This window comes from Meles meles, chromosome 14 (assembly GCF_922984935.1).
Source record: "Meles meles chromosome 14, mMelMel3.1 paternal haplotype, whole genome shotgun sequence".
NCBI lineage: Eukaryota > Metazoa > Chordata > Mammalia > Carnivora > Mustelidae > Meles > Meles meles.
The window spans coordinates 31,277,972-31,294,681 of record NC_060079.1 but is presented as its reverse complement, the minus strand read 5'-3'; positions in this window follow the sequence as shown (position 1 = coordinate 31,294,681).

The window sequence follows — 16,710 nt, the reverse complement described above, 5'->3', positions numbered from 1 at the left end:
GGAACCAACCCTACTGACCTTGACCTGTTAGCCTGGTGAAACTGATTTAGGATTTCTGACCTCTCTTCAGAACTATAAGAGAATTTCTGTTCTTGTAAGACATGAAGTTTGTGGTAAGCTGTGGCAGCAGCAATAGGAAACTCGTACAGCGGTATACCTCGCCCCCATGTGACCTCAGGGCAATGCAGAAGCCACTGGATCGAGGCGTCAGGAAACAGGTGCAGACTCACTTGTTGACTTCCAGCCTTCCCTCTCAGCTTTGTGCCTCCCTAAGGATTTCTATGTCAAATTCTGGCTGGAGTAGTTGCATTGTGAAGAAGCAGCAAATGGGGGCGACCAGCCATGCTTCTATGGTGGCTGGGGCTCCCTGCGGGGGCCCCATCACTCTTCCCCTTACATTCACCCACAGTGACACAAACTAGGGCTTTTGGCTCTTCCCCAAAACACATTCCCTGAAAAAGGACCTCTTGCCCCCAGGGGAAATGAGCGCTAAGTCACTGTAACTGCCTTAAAGACAAGTCAGACAGCATCGGCCACCCCGAACTCTGACACATTGGCATGTAATTAAATGTACCTGGAGAGAGAAGGGGCACTCCAAAACAAGACCACAGAGTAAAAAAAGAACAAAATGGAAGCAGGTATGAAAAACTGACTACTTGAGATCAACAACATTGTGAAGAGTACAGCCAAGATTAAGTTTATTGAGTTAGAATGTCAGATGAGGTACTCTCCTTGAAGGAGAGGGTCAAGAGACAGAAAATTTAAAAGAAAAGCCAAACCCAAGGACCCAGAAGATAGAAATATAAGTGCCATTATTCATCTGATAGGAATCCCTTCAAGAGAAAAATGTCAAAAAAAGGAAAGAGAAGAAGAAATGTTTGGAGAAACCAGGGAGATTAACTTCCTAGAATTACAGATGAAAAATAGGTTAAAAAGACCCATATCAAAATATAGAGAGACCCATACATAGATGCATTAGAAGAGGGACACCGGAGAAGTTCCACAAAGACAACAGACCATTTATGAAGCCATCAAGAAAGCTGTCAGAAATACTGAAGGATGGGTAACATACAGACTGTGTTGTACATTTATGAAACGATATGAGCCCATTTCTTTTTTTTCATGTGAAACAATCATCTTCATATTTTATTTGTTTATTGACTTTTATTTCAAGTTTTTATTTAAATTCCTTAGGTAACATACGATGTAATGTTAGTTTCTGGTCATCTGTTATACTGGAGATAAGAAATAAAGACACCCACCCATACCCTTGGAGTAAGATTTAAACTTCATTTTTTTATCTCCATCTAATTTATTTGGGAGGCTCTGAGTAAATTGTATAACCGTCTGGACTGTTTCCTCAGCTATAAAATGGGAGTGTTTGGCTAAGTGCTCCCCATGTTCCCCCAAATCTACTTGTCCAGCCCAATTATTGATCCCCGTCTTCTATGGTAAATATATTCTCAGAGTTTGGGTCATTTGGTCCATTGGTTATTTCATGTCCAGGCTACCAGTCCTGGATGGCTGTGGGAAGAAGAGATACATAATTTAAACCTTGTAGGCATTTAGGTGTTCTTGCAGAATTTATCTCTTCTAAATATATAGCAATCCTTTCGGGTTTGTTTCAATTAGTCTTGTCTCTTGTGACAACACTGAGTTTTGGCTAATCCAACACCATTCCTAACCCTTCTCCCTTGGGCGCCTCCACTGACAGGTGGTAAAAGGTAAATACTCGCCTTCCTAGCCAGCCCTCCCTCGTTTGCTATTGTTGCTGGGGGGAGACAATGTACTCAAAGGAAGTAGTCAAATGGAAGTCAGGGGACCTGGCAGAATTTTGCTTTTTCTGATACAAGCACAAACGTTGTGCCCATGCACACTGAAGAACCCTTTTCTAAAATTTCAAAGAGAAAGGAAAGGGTTTTTTTCAAGCCCAAGTAGGACAACTGCCCTGGTTACACAGTCTTGCAAAAGAGAGTGCTCAGGAGAAACAATGTTTGGTGCAAGGCTATCTATACTTTTTATATAAAGAATTATAGATCATCAGGACGAAGGACATCCCAGAAAGTTACAGACTTTATCTTATGTTTATAGTATGTACAAGGGTGTTTGACTTTTACCTTATGGGAACCAGAGGGGTTTATTTTCATATCTTTATGTTTGGAATGCTCCTCTTGGGGTATTTATTTATTTTTTTAATGAAGCAGACATACAGTGTGTGCTTGGGCAGAAATAGAGCCCATGCTTTGAGGTTTTGCTGAGTCATTCTGACCTTGGTAAATGTTAAAGCACAGCTTCCCTGGAAGCCCAGGAGCGGGGCCCACAAACATTAACAGTTGAACATTTCCTTTCTTGATTTCTAGAACAATTCTCCCCCTCCTTTCCGCTTTGAATTTGGACATGGTGCTGCTGCGTGGGTTTTTTCATCTGTCGTCCATGTATACAACAACTATTTATTGAGCACCTACTAGTAGCTACGACCAAAACAGTCCCTACTTCATGGAATTTTCATAATGAAGTGGGGGAAGGGAAGATAGAAACTTTAAAAAAATACATATATATGTATATCTATACATATATATATATGTATATCTGTGTCTGTGTCTGTGTCTATGTCTATAAAACGTATCTGATGTTGTTGCTAAGTTCTGGGAGGAAAATAAGCCAGGATAAGGGGATAGGGAGGGAGGGAAGGAGATTTGTGTGTGCACACATGCTATTTTAGGTACAGTGGTCTTGGCGGGCTTTCTGATAAGAAGACATTTCTGCCCACACTGGAGGAAGGAAAGAAGCTGGCTCTGTACATATGTTGGGAAGAAGGTTCCATACAGGGGATGAGTAAGAACAAAGACCCCAGGCAGGAGTGCGGCTGGCACGATTTGGGAATAGCAAGGGAGTAATCATGACGGGAGCAGAAGGACTGAGTGGTAGGTGGGAGGAGGTGAGGTCTGGTGCTTCTCAACCGGACCTACACAGCTGTGTCATCCATGTAACTTCTAACATGTAATGATGCCTAGACCTGATGGCTAGAGATTTGGATTCAGGAGTTAGGGTGAGATTTTACAAATCCCACGGGCATGGAGAAGCCCATTGAGGTGGAATTTAGTTGCTTACCTGTTGGTTTCTCTCCACAGTGGTGTGGAGCCAAGGTTCTGGAGAAGATCTCCTGTGTTTGAATCCCAGCTCTGCCACAGGGTTGCGGAGTCCTCTGAAGTAAATCTCCCCACCTTATCTGTGAACCAGGGATAATAATAGCACTTAGCTGACAAGTTGCAATGATTAGATAAGTAATATATGTAAAGCCTTTAGAACAACGCCTAGGAAGTACTCAATCTGTGTGAACTATTATTTCTGTTAACAAAAGTGTAGAACAGGTACTAAGTTGTTTATTCTTAGAATTCCAAGGCATAGTGACTTCACCTGCCTTATTTAGTAAATATTTGAGGAATTGAACTGAAAATTAGAATCTACGTGAGAAGAATATTGGCAGATAGGATGGGAGTAACTTTAGGCCCCTAACCTCCTGCTTTATCAGAAAGACTTAGTGGAATAATAAGTCCACAGCCCATCCAGCTGTTGTCGGAACGTGAGCACCAGCAGATGGACATGGCGTGAAAATAGCTCTGGTACAGAAAATGCAGAAACATGGAGGAAAAGCAGACAGCCTCCAGAAGATTTTTTGGAAAACTTTTTTTCCTTCAAGTATTTTGGCTGGTATATTAAATAAACACTGAATAAATATAAGACATGTACAATGTTATAATAAAATTCTGCTGGTAAACATTTTAGGTAAATTCCTAAGAAGTTAATTTACTGGGTCATTTTCCCCCCGCATCGGGCTCTCTGCTCAGCAGGGACCCTGCTTCCGCCTTTCTCTTTCTGCCTGACTCTCTGCCTACTTGTGATCTCTGTCTGTCAAATAAATAAATAAAATTTTAAAAATCTAAAAAAAAATTTACTGGGTCATTTTATAGTTTGATGCTTATTATCTAAATTTATACTTTGCTACGTACTTTATAAATTTACAATTCCACAGTGACACCTGAGTACCTGTTTCCCACACCCTCACCTGAAATATAAAGTAGGTGTCTTTTGTATGGAATGCGAATATTTTTCTTTTTTCTTTTCTTTTTTTTTTAAGGATTTTATTTATTTATTTGACAGACAGAGATCACAAGTAGGCAGAGAGTCAGACAGAGAGAGATGGGGAAGCAGGCTCCTTGCTGAGCAGAGAGCCCGATGCGGGGCTTGATCCCGGACCCTGAGATCATGACCTGAGCTGAAGGCAGAGGCTTTAACCCACTGAGCCACCCAGGTGCCCCTGCAAATATTTTTCTTTAGGCCAATTTTTTCCAACTCTTTTTTTTTAGTGTGTATTTATTTATTTATTTTTTAGTGTGTTCTTAAACAGAAGCTTCAAACATTATAGATTTAAATTTATTACTCTTTTTATTTCTATTCATGTGTGTGTATGGTATAATTGCATTTCTATAGAAATATTACACCAAATCATTTTATGGTACTTTATATAATTTTATTTTTCAAATCTTTAAATTTTTGAGGTATCTGGAATTTATTTTGATATAAAGGAAAAAGTAGTGATCTTGCTATGTTTTTCTTCCCACTGGAAATCGTTTTTTAGTTTTCCAATATCTTTCTTAAATAGATCATCTTTCCCTATTGATTATATATTTTTTTTTTTTTAAGATTTTATTTATTTATTTGAGAGAGAGACAGTGAGAGAGAGCATGAGAGGGGAGAAGGTCAGAGGGAGAAGCAAACTCCCCCTGGAGCAGGGAGCCCCATATGGGACTCGATCCTGGGACTCCAGGATCATGACCTGAGCAGAAGACAGTCGCTTACCCAACTCAGCCACCCAGACATCCTTCCCTATTGATTTTAAATGTGATCTTTATTTTCTATACATATCTGGAGTTATTAGATTGTTTAATGTTTCCATTCTATTTTTCAGTTTATCCATTCCTGTGATAGTGACTCACATAAATTTACTATTATATGTTTGTTTGTTTGTTTATTTATTTATTTATCAGAGAAAGAGAGAGTGTGCACAAGCAGGCAGAGTGGCAGGCCAAGGCGGAGAGAGAAGCAGGCTCCCTGCCGAGCAAGGAGCCCCATGTGGGTCTCGATCCCAGGACCCTGGGATCATGACCTGAGCGAAGGCAGTGGCTTAACTGACTGAGCCACATAAAAAAATGTGTTTTTAAATTTACTATTATATGTGTTATTATGTGTTCTTACTATTATATGTGCTTTTAAATAGTGGGGACAAACTCTATATTGTCAATCCCACCTCTAATTTCTCTTATTTTTCAGATTTGATATGTTTTTTGTCTACCTATTAGATAGTCTTTTAGAAGCATTCTTGAATGACTATAATTTTGATTTGGATTGCACAAAATTTATAGATTAATTTAGAGCTGATGGCTTCATAATATTGGTTCTTTTTATCCATCAATACCTCTTATTTATTCATCTTTTATATCTTTCAGTAATGTTTTATGTTTCAGATTTTTTTTACATATAAATCCAATGTGTTGCTGATGGAGTTTATTTCTGGCCGTTTGGCAAACTGTAGCGTTTTGTTCTCTCTCAGGGTAGCTAATTAAAACCTATGTTTCTGAGAATTCTTTCCCCTGTTGACCCAGGTTAGGACTGGCCACAGGAGAAATCTGCATGAGGTTTGGGAGTCAGAGATGAATCAGCGGCTATTGTGTTCCAAAGGTCATCTTTGGTGCTCGCTTCGGCAGCACATATACCAAAGGTCATCTTTGGTGAGAGACCAACGTGCTGGTGGGTTCCACTTTGTCCTTGCTTCTCCCAACACCACACGGTGTTTCTCATTGCTGACAACTGACCAACGGTAACTCCACGTGCACCACCAGATTCCTTGTTGCCACTCACACAGATGGCAGCCGTGAGGAGCCACCGACCTTCCATGAATGTCTCCACTGCTCCCAGCCTTCCAGCAGCTGGGTGTGCCTAACTTCCTGCCAGCGCTGACTCAGTTACCCACTCCCGGGCTAGTTAGTGAGTTTTCTCTGATCCTTCCCAGAACTTTACTTTCCTAGTTCACCTCACAACTATCCACGATCTAATTGGAGTAATAAGTTCCTTATCCTTAACATTCACAGAAGTTCTGCTACCCTGACCAAATCCTAACCAGTACATAAAGGGCCTGGAGAAGGACCTTCAGGACAGGCTCCCATGGATCTGTGAGGAAGGCTTTGGATGCGGGACTGGTGGGATGTCCACAGATCCGCAGACAAGAGCAGGATGTACTGGAGTTTGAGCATCAGGAGAAGGACCCCCATCTTCCACTGCATTCCTTGTTCATAGAGGAGTTAGGAAGGGCAGGATCCTTTGGTCAAGCAGCAGAACCTGATTTTTGCCAGAAAAATTACAGCCTTGCTGGTGTGAGAAATGTCAACTAGATTGTTCAATATTAAATATAAATGTTGATCAAGGACACCTTTCTAGTTCCTGATTTAGAATATGTCTAGATTACACACACACACACAGGGTGGGGTGGTACGGGGTGAGAGATAAGCATTGTGATAATGAATATCCATCTAGTTCTACTTTATTGACTGTTTTGATCAGTAGGAATAGGTATCAAAAGTCTTTGGAATTCATAGAGATGTTCATTATATACACAATATATATATTGTATATATATAACGTGTATAATAAAATATAAAGTATAATGACCATTTCTATCAATGGACTGAATGTTTATGTTCCTTCAAAATTCATATGTTGAATCCTAACGCCCAAGGTATTTGGAGGTGGGGCCTTTGGGAGGTGATGAGGTCATGAGGGTGGATCTCTCACAAATGAGATTAGTGCCTTTAAAAAGAGACCCCAGAGAACCTCTTCACCTTTGTCCTGCCTCTTCTGTCAAGTGAGGACACAGGGAAAAGAAAGCCATACAGCAGGAAGTGGACCCTTACCAAACACCAGACCTCCTGGCACTTAATCTTGGAGTTCCCAGCCTCCAGAATGGTGAGGATTGAATTTCTGTTGTTTATAAACTGCCCACTCTCTGGTATTTTGTTAGAGCAGCCCAAAAGGTCTAAGACACTTTTGTAAATAGATTTCCTCAGTTAGTTCTCTTTGTAGTCCTGGTCAGATTTTGGGATCAGGGCCATGCAAGTCTAGAGAAATGGAAATCTTCCAAACTTTTTGTTTGTTTGGAACCAAAAGGTACCAAAAGTATTACCTGTTCCTTGAAGGTTTGCTGTAACTTATCTATAAAACTAATTAGGTCTTATCTACTTCCTAGGGATACATCTTTAACTGTTTCCAATTAAAAAAATAGTTTTTTGGGGGGGGAGGGATAAATTCTGTTAATTTCAGTTTCTCTAGAAAACAGTTATGGCAATTATAAATTTTTACAGTATTTCTGGACAAAAATTTTGATCTATACTTGTGATTTGTAAACTCGTAAAATTTTTTTGCTAGTATTTCAGAGTTGTGCTTTCTCTCTCTTAGGTTAGTTTTCTTTGCATTTGTTCACAGATAAATCTTATTCATTCTGATGCTTTTATTTTCTTTCCAAATCATTTCTTTCTTTTTTTTTTTAAGATTTTATTTATTTGTCAGAGTGAGAGAGCACAAGCAAGGGGAGTAGTAGGCAGAGAGAGAAGCAGGTTCACCGCTGAGCAGAGAGCCCAGCCCAGTGCGGGGCTTCATCACAGGGTTCTGGGATCATGATCTGAGCTGAAGACAGAGGCTTAACCAACTGAGCCACCCAGGCGTCTCAAATCACTTATTTCTGATTTAATACTTGTTCCTTCTCTACTCTTACTATTTTTGATTTGTTATGCTTTTTTAAACTTCTTAAGTTGAATGGTTTTTTCATTTAATTGAAATTTTTCTTATGAATTAGTAATAATGTCTGGGGTTATGGATTTTCTATTGAAAATGACATTGGCTGTATTTCTTGAGTTTTCTATGAGTATTTATATTGTCACTAATTCTTTTTTTTTAAGTGAATCAATCTTAGATTTAATACAAATAAGACTGTAATGAAAACTCCATGCCAGTTTTCAGAATAAAAAATGTCTGACAGAACTATTCCAGAAATTACTTCATGTTTCACTTTTATGGCAGGATCATAGTCTTTTTTTATTCCCTACATACTTTTTTTCAACAAATATTTGAAGGTTTCATCGATTTTCCGAGAGCCTTTCTTAATCTTGAATTTATTTATTTATTTGTGTATTTATGTATTTATTTATTATTTATTTCTTGTTTTTATTATAATTCCAGTCAGTTAACACACCGTGTTTTATTAGTTTCAGGTGTACAATACAGTGATTCAATACTTAATAGGATGGACACCCTGTGCTCATCACAGCAGGTGCACTCCGAATCCCCATCACCTGTTTCTCCCATCACCCTTCCCACCCAGGCCCATCTCCCCTCCGGTAACCATCAGTTCGTTCTCTATAGTGATGAGTCTGTGTCTTGTTTCGTCTCTCTCTCTCTCTTTTCTTTTTGCTTGTTTTGCATTTCTATTGTCATCAATCCTTAAATAATGTGTAATACAAGTTTTAGTTTCCCTCTGACTGAAGAATTATTTATAGATCAAGTTTTCCTTTTCAAGAAGATATTTTTTAGATCTTATTGTCAGTTTATGCTATTGTGTTGCAGTCAGAAAATTACCAGGTGTCTCCTTGGTTGGAGTATACCATTTGCTTTGATGTGTGTTGCCAGGGGTGCAGGGGGAGGGGCGAACAGGTGAAGAAGAGGGAATTTTCGGGTGGTGGAAGTATTCTGTGTGACACTATAGTGATGGATACAAGACATTATGCATGGGTCAAAACCCATAGAACTATGTGACACCTAGAGCAGACCTTAACGTAAACTCTGAACGTAAGTAATTACACCACATCAATATTGGACCGTTCATTATAACAACCATACCACACCAATGCAAGATGTTTGTCATGGGAGAAGCTGGGGTGGGGGGAGGGGCAGGTGATGGGCAGTACAGGAGAATTCTCTATGTTATCTGCTCAGGTTTTCTGGAACTCTGAAGCCGTTCTAAAAAATGGAAAGTCTATTAATTTGGCTCACTCATTTTTTTGACCAAATGTCGCTTTTCTATAAAGGGAACAGGGTGCAGGAAGATAGAGACTGGCAGCAGACAAGATGAACTCTCTTATCCTGCCATGACCTGGGCCCCTTTTATAACCTTTCCTCTAAGCTAACCCTTAGCATATATTATTCCAGGTTTTGTCTTTACAATGAGAATGCTCAAGCCTTTTTGTTCCTATGCAATATTTGGCAATAGAGTAACCTATCTTTTTTATATAAAATGTTCAAAAATACGTATTGCATTGGGCATATTTTGCCATATAAAGAAAAAGGTAACAGGGCTAAAAACCGAGTCAGAGCCTCCTTCTGGCGTTGCTATAATTCTCTGACCTATTTTCAAACACTCTCGCTTTTAAATTAATCTGTGGCAAGCACATGGGCCTACTTGACAAAAGGTTTTGAAAAGAAGCTTTGAATTCCTGGGGCTCTAGACCTTTTGATCTTAGTAAGCGGGGTTGGTGACATGTAACCCTCTTCTTCCCTCTTGATTGCCTTTGTAGAGCTTGCTGAAATCAGATAGGCTAACTCATCTCGCTAGCCATCCGCCAGAGGTAATCTGGAGAAAGAAGGTCAGAAAATGCTTTTACCTTTAAGGACCAAAGAAAATTGGTTATGGGATTTTTTTTTTTTTTTTTTGGCCCCTAACAGTAGCTGCTGTGGCCACTTACAAAAGATATTTCTGTGATTTTATCTATCTATCTATCTATCTATCTATCTATTTATTATGTTTGTTATATCTTTTAATTCCAGTTAGTGAACATACAGTGTTATATTAGTTTCAGGTATACAATGTAGTGACTCAATAATTCCATAATCACCCGGTGCTGAAACCTCTATGATCTTCATGGTACAGAAGACTGGCCCTGTAATCAGGACATATTAAATACATCACTGTATATACTTCAGCTCATAGTCACTCGTGCAGCTAATTGAAGTCAAGGGACATTAAAACTCTAAATCTGGGGTGCTTGGGTGGCTCAGTGGGTTAAAGCGTCTGCCTTTGGCTCAGGTCATGATCCCAGAGTCCTGGGATCGAGCCCCTCATTGGCTCCCTTCTAGCAGGGAGCCTGCTTCTCCCTCTTCCTCTGACCCTCTCTGTGCTCACGTTTTCTCTCTCTGTCTCAAATAAATAAAATCTTAAAACAACAACCACAAACCCTAAATCTTCCACCTAGGTTGGGTGTGCTAGCGTCTTCCCTCAACAGTTTTTTTTTGGGGGGGGGTGTCCCAATACCCTTTCAGTTGGACTGCAAAGGAAAACCATTTTCATACTATTTTAAGGACACCATTTGCCCTTTTGTCACTAGATTGATGTTTGCACTGATGGTGGATAAAACCGGTCAAGCCTTAGCACCAGTCCAGGCAGTGACGCCGAGCTGTAGCAGTAGTCACGGTGTTCTTCCCTGTCAGGCACTTGCAGCGCAATTCTGATTACCCTTGTGTCCTGTCCTGACCCATCTGTCACCACCTTTCCCCAATTATTAAAAAATTGTTTTACAAACCAGAAATTTACATTTTAGATGAATAAATGCAGGCTTTTGAGGAACTTGAGCACTTTTTTAACCGAGTTGCAAGCAACTAGCTGCCAGCTAGCAACCAGCTGCCAGCTAGCAACTAGCAACACCAGATTTCTCAGAGAAAGCCATCGACAGCCTGATGTCCTCGGCTGCCACTTTTCTCAAAAATGAGGAACTTGTGTCTGACCCTTCAAGGGAAACAACTGGCAGTACTTATTGCCGATATAAAATTTGAGCTTTTAAATGAAAATTAGTTCAACAATTAATGAGTTCAACGGCTTCTAAGTACTTAAAGACTTTTCCAGTGAGATCAGTAGCGATATGAGCAAATGTTCGTGTTTTTGCTTTGTATAACTGAAGTGTTGACATTTCAAAGATCTGCTGCTATTTTTCAAAAGACCAATTCACGGTGTTACAAAATTTGAATCGCAAGAAAGACTGATGGGCTTTCACGGCACGGTTTTAGATTTCACATTGAAGTGAACTTTTGAGAAACTGTCACTTGTTAACGTTTGATGTAGTAGCGAAGAAGAACAGCCACAGTGATCTAAAATGGTTATTAAAATGCTTCTCCTTTTGCTATTACACATCTCTGGGAGGCCGAGTTTTCTTTATACACTTCAACCGAAAGCACTGGAACAGATCGAATACACAGGTGGGTCTGACAACCCAACTCTTCTCTATGAACCCAGAGGTGTGCAAAAAATGTGAAACAATGTCACTTTTTTTCCCTACTGATGTTTTTTCCTTGAAAAATAGTTATAACATGTTATTTATATTAATATGCAATGGGGTTGTTTTATTATTTTAAAAGAATTCACATATATTAAAGAATTTTTTAGTTTTTATTTTTTTAAAGATTTTTATTTATTTATTTGACAGACAGAGATGACAAGTAAGCAGAGAGGCAGGCAGAGGTGGGAGGGGGGAGGCGTGCTCCCTGCTGAGCAGAGAGCCCGATGCAGGGCTCAATCCCAGGACCCTGGGATCATGACCCGAGCCGAAGGCAGACGCTTTAACCCACTGAGCCATCCAGACGCCCAATTTTTTAGTTTTTAATTCTTAATTTGGTATTAACTGATAGATAAAGATTTTGGGGGTCCTCAATAATTTTCAAGAGTGTAAAGGGGTCCTAAGTTGAAAAGTTAGAAAGCCACACAAAGCAAGACTACATACACCATTAATTTGGGGACTGATTACCTTGAATTGTTAGTAACCATTTCTTCATAGAATTTTATTTTATTTTTTTTCCTCTTTGTCATAGTGCACAAGGTAGTGCTGGGGTTAGTAGGTGTTCAATAAGTATGAATAATGTTCGTGCACACTTCTTCACCAGCTTCATAAGCTGCACGTGGCCAGAGTGGACCCTGAATATAGGGGCACAAATCCCTGATTCAGGAGATGTACTCTTCAAAAACTGTGTGCGATTGGAAATATAAAACATCTAAATACTTGCCTTTGTTAGTATTTTATTGCTTCAAATCATCTTCAGTTTGCTTATCAATTCAGGTGATGGCTAACATGTTTGCTTTGGTTTCTGTTTCTTTTTATCAAAGTTAATGATCAAACATCCAACCTGAAAAAGAAGCTTCGCAGTCACTGCTAGGAAAGAAAACCCGAAGTCCTTCCCTTCAAGGAATTGACACATTAAGTTGATTACTCTTTTTAGAAAGATTTGTGAGCATTTACAGGGGCTGTGGTAGGGTGTCTTATAAGACACAGTGTCTTGGGGGCGCCTGGGTGGCTCAGTAGGTTAAGAGTCTGCCTTCAGCTCAGGTCATGATCGCAGGGTCCTGGGATCAAGCCTGGCTACAGGCTCCTTGCTTGGCGGGGAGCCTGCTTCTCCCTCTCCCTCTGCCTCCTGCTCTGCTTGGTTAGGCTCTCTCTCTCTCTGTCAAATAAATCAATATAAAATCTATTTAAAAAAGAAAGACACAGTGTCTTATAAAATGGAGACCCTACCCTCCAAAGTCCCCTTGTGTGGGTGGAGATTGACCGTATGTCATTTGTCATATGACGAATGGACGTTGAAGCATGGACTTTTAGAGGCAGATCCTGTCAGAGGCACTATTATTTGGTTAGTGCCTGGTATTGGGGTGAGCTCCTGTAGGAGGGGAACAAAACTGTAACAGCCATTTCAACAATTAAAAACTTCTGTGGGTTAAAAAAAAATTTTTTTTACAATAAAGACATGGAGTGACAGGATTCAGATAAATAACAACCACTACCGCTAATGGTAATAATGACTAACAAAACTGGACAAGTTTATTTTAAATTCAGCTCTATCCAAAATGATTAACAATAACTTGTGACTATATATGTCTTCACCTGGCCATGTGTCATGATTTTCTAGAAACTATTAAAACACAGTTTATAGGCAGAAGTTTGCGTTTTAGATGACTGAATGCAGGCTCTTGCAATAAAAACAATTTTTCAGCAAGAAGGTCTTTATTTCTATTTAATGGAAGTCAGTCGTAACAGAAAAGTCTGCCATTCTACCTTTGTAGGCACCATCATCTCAGTTTTTCAATCAGCCAAGAAAATTTCTTTGCTAAATTTACTAGTTATAAATCCAATTGTTTCAAATCCAGGAAGCTGGGGTGTCTGGGTGGCTCATTCGGTTAAGAGTCTGCCTTTGCTCAGCTCATGGTCCCTGGAGTCCTGGGATCAAGTCCCACATCAGACTCCCTGCTTGTGTTCCCTCTCTAGCTGTGTTTCTCTCTCTGTCAAATAAATAAATAAATAAAACCTAAAAAAAAAATAAAAATAAAATCAAGGAAGCCGAGAAAGATTCTCAAGTGACCTGCCTGGTCAAGGCAGTCTCCTGCTTATGAGCCAATCTCAACTATTTATCAGGCTTTACTGAGCACTAGCCACAGAAGACACAGTGTGCTGGGTATAGAAGGAATCCGGAAATGACACAGAATCGCTCTTCATGGCAAATTTGATTCAAATTTTCTTCCTTTAAATGTTTCTCTCTCTTTTTTTTTTTTTTTTCACTTTTGGGTATTTGAGGACATAAGGACAGACCGTTCTGATGAAAATCAAGATTCTCTACTTCGGATGAACTTGGGGGATCTGAATTAAAGGTCAGCTGCTGATAGCCACACATGCCATCCCAGCATTTCTGCCCAGTCTGGCTGCTGCCCACTTCAACCACGTGTGATGCGTTGCAGAAGTTAGTGCCCCATGGTTAGATTTATTTTAGAGAGCCACAGCACTGGTAGACTTGTTAGTATGCTCAGAAGCTACGCTTTCTGAGACAATGTGAGTGGCTGCATACAGCAAGCTGAAGCTGTGGCTGGGACTCACCTCCTTCTGTCTGATAATAGAAATCTCCTTCTGCGAGGTCCCATGCAAGGATGCCATGGGGATGAATTCTGCTTCCCTGTGCTCAGAACGTGGTCTGCCACAGAAGAAGCACTCAAGGTATGTTAGTTATTACCTTCAGCATCACAAGTACAGGCTGAGCTAAGAATATTGCCCATTGTATTTACTTTGCAATATTATTGCAACAATTGTTAAGAGAGAGAGTACTTAAGAGTAATTAGCATAGGGGTGCCTGGGTGGCTCCATCCGTTGAGCAACCAACTCTCAATTTCGGTTCAGGTCATGATCTCAGGGTGGTGAGATGGAGTCCTGATGGGGCTCTGTGCTCAGTGCGGACGCTGCTAGAGATTCGTTTGCTCCTTCTCCCTCTGGTCTTCCCCTCCTGCCCCCAAATTCACACACACACTCTCTCTCTATCTCTCTCTCTAAAATAAATAAATAAATAAATAGACAAATAAAGAAATAAAATCTTTAAAAAAGTAATTAACAGACTGGCCAATAAGTAGCAGAACTAAAGAAATCATAGCTGCTATCGTTGTTATTATTGTTTGTGTTATTACTACTTTTGAGGCTGGAAGGGTATCGCCTTCTGATAAGCCATCCACTCAGTAGGAGACATCATTGCCAACGGACCAGAGCAGTTACTGCCCCCAGGCATTGACGTTTTCTGAACAGATAAGACATTCTATCAACTATCAGCTACTGCCTTGATAATTTGGAATTGACATCATTATATATTTATTCCATAGGCACCCCAAATATCTTTTATTTTCCTTTACTTGGTCAAAGTTTTCTCTGCCAATAACGAGTCATGCATTCATCAAAAACAGTGAACTACTTAAAGGAATATTGACATTCTACAGAAAATCATCCTCCTTGCATTTTCATAATTGTCGTGGAAAATTAAGATCCAATCAGAGAAACAGCCTATGGTGTAGGAAATATATGATTCAGAAAGCAGTACAGGATATTTTTCTTATTGTCACCAGATACTCTGAACCATAGCTACTTGCCAAGCATTGCAGAACGGCTTTGGACTTGAAAGGGCTCTTGGGCCAAAGATTTCTTCACTTTATGATCACCAGAGTCACTGAAAGTGAATTTGATTGTGCTACAGGAAAATAACAAAGACATTATGTGGTACCATTCTCTTGTGTTTGACAGAAAATGTCATGCTTTTAATTGATTCAGATCTTTGGAAAAATGGAAGTGATAGGCAAAAAACAAACAAACAAACAAAAAAACAAAAACAAGCCAGCAACAGAGGAGGATGCTAGAGATGGATATTGCTACACAAAACCTTGGCTTTGTTGATGATTTATAACCTGTGTTCCCCTCTGCCATCCTCTTTTGTTAAAAGGTATTGGAAAATAACCCAATTCTTTAGTTTCATTAAGATTTGATGCATGGCACAGTCCCCTAATTATATTCATTTCCCCTTCGTCCTGTCAATAATAGACTCTCCCATGTTCTGCTGGGCATGCAGACTCCATTGCCTTGGCTCCCTGGAAGCTAGGTGTGTGATTAAATTCTAGTCGGTGGGACTGAGCTGCCATCTAGAAAGAAGCTGCGGTCTATGCTCTCTTTTGCTTTCCTGTTGCAGATGAGAGCAATGCTTTGGGAACAGTGGACCCAAAAGGTAGGAGGGTACACTTAAAAACTGAATCGGACTCTCAGTAAATTAGACCTTCATAGAAAAAAAAAATAGAAAAAACCCAGAAGAGCTTGGATTCCTGAAAGATCCCATGGAGCAGAGTCAGTTTCTGCCCTGCCCTGCCCACAACCTCCGCACTCCTCCACGAGAGGGAAACATGCTTGTGTTCAGCTCAAGGGGCCTCTTGGTTCTAGAAGTGGCTGTCCTTCAGCAGCTTGGGCTAGGCCTTCATTAGGAGGGGTGTTCTAAATTTTCCACACCTGGCTATTTTCCGATTGGTTGAAAGCTGTGAGACACAGTAGGCATTAAAAGGGAAAAAAAGAAGAGTCCTTTAATGCTCTTTCCCCTCTTTTCCGAGGTGGCAGGTGAAGCTCCACCTCCTGTGGAGGTGCTTGTTGCCTGTTAGGTGTCCTCAGCATTTGCAACAGCCTTCATTTCTTTTCATTTTTTTCCTGTTGTTTGTGGAAAGAAATGAAAATGGCTGTGCCATGGCTTTGATAACCTAGCCCAGAAGGGGTAAATCTACAGTAAGCACCAAGTAAAGTGGCCATCGTTGACCTTTCTTTTTAGCAAAGTTGGACCATAGGAAATAACTCTATGGGAAGAACGACTTTTGCTTTGGGAATTTGGCGCCCTGGAAATTGGCATCAGGGATGATGCAAACTGTAGAGGTAAATACGCGTAGCTTGGGGGCGCCTGGGTGGCTCAGTGGGTTAAGCCACTGCCTTCGGCTCGGGTCATGATCTCAGGGTCCTGGGATCGAGTCCCACATCGGACTCTCTGCTTGGCAGGGAGCCTGCTTCCTCCTCTCTCTCTGCCTGCCTCTCTGCCTACTTGTGATCTCTGTCTGTCAAATAAATAAATAAAATCTTTAAAAAAAAATACGCATAGCTTGTACTAAGCCTATGGTTGATGGCAGCCAGGCTTACCCTTCCCTAAAGAGATGTACTCCCTTGTGTTTATCCAGCCCCCCAGCTGCATCCCACAGACAGACCCCTGTGCATCAAGCTGCTAACTGAAAGGGAATGAGAAGCTGTGGGGATGCCTCTGAAATTCCCTCTGACTTATTTAGCCTGTGGGCTGTCGATA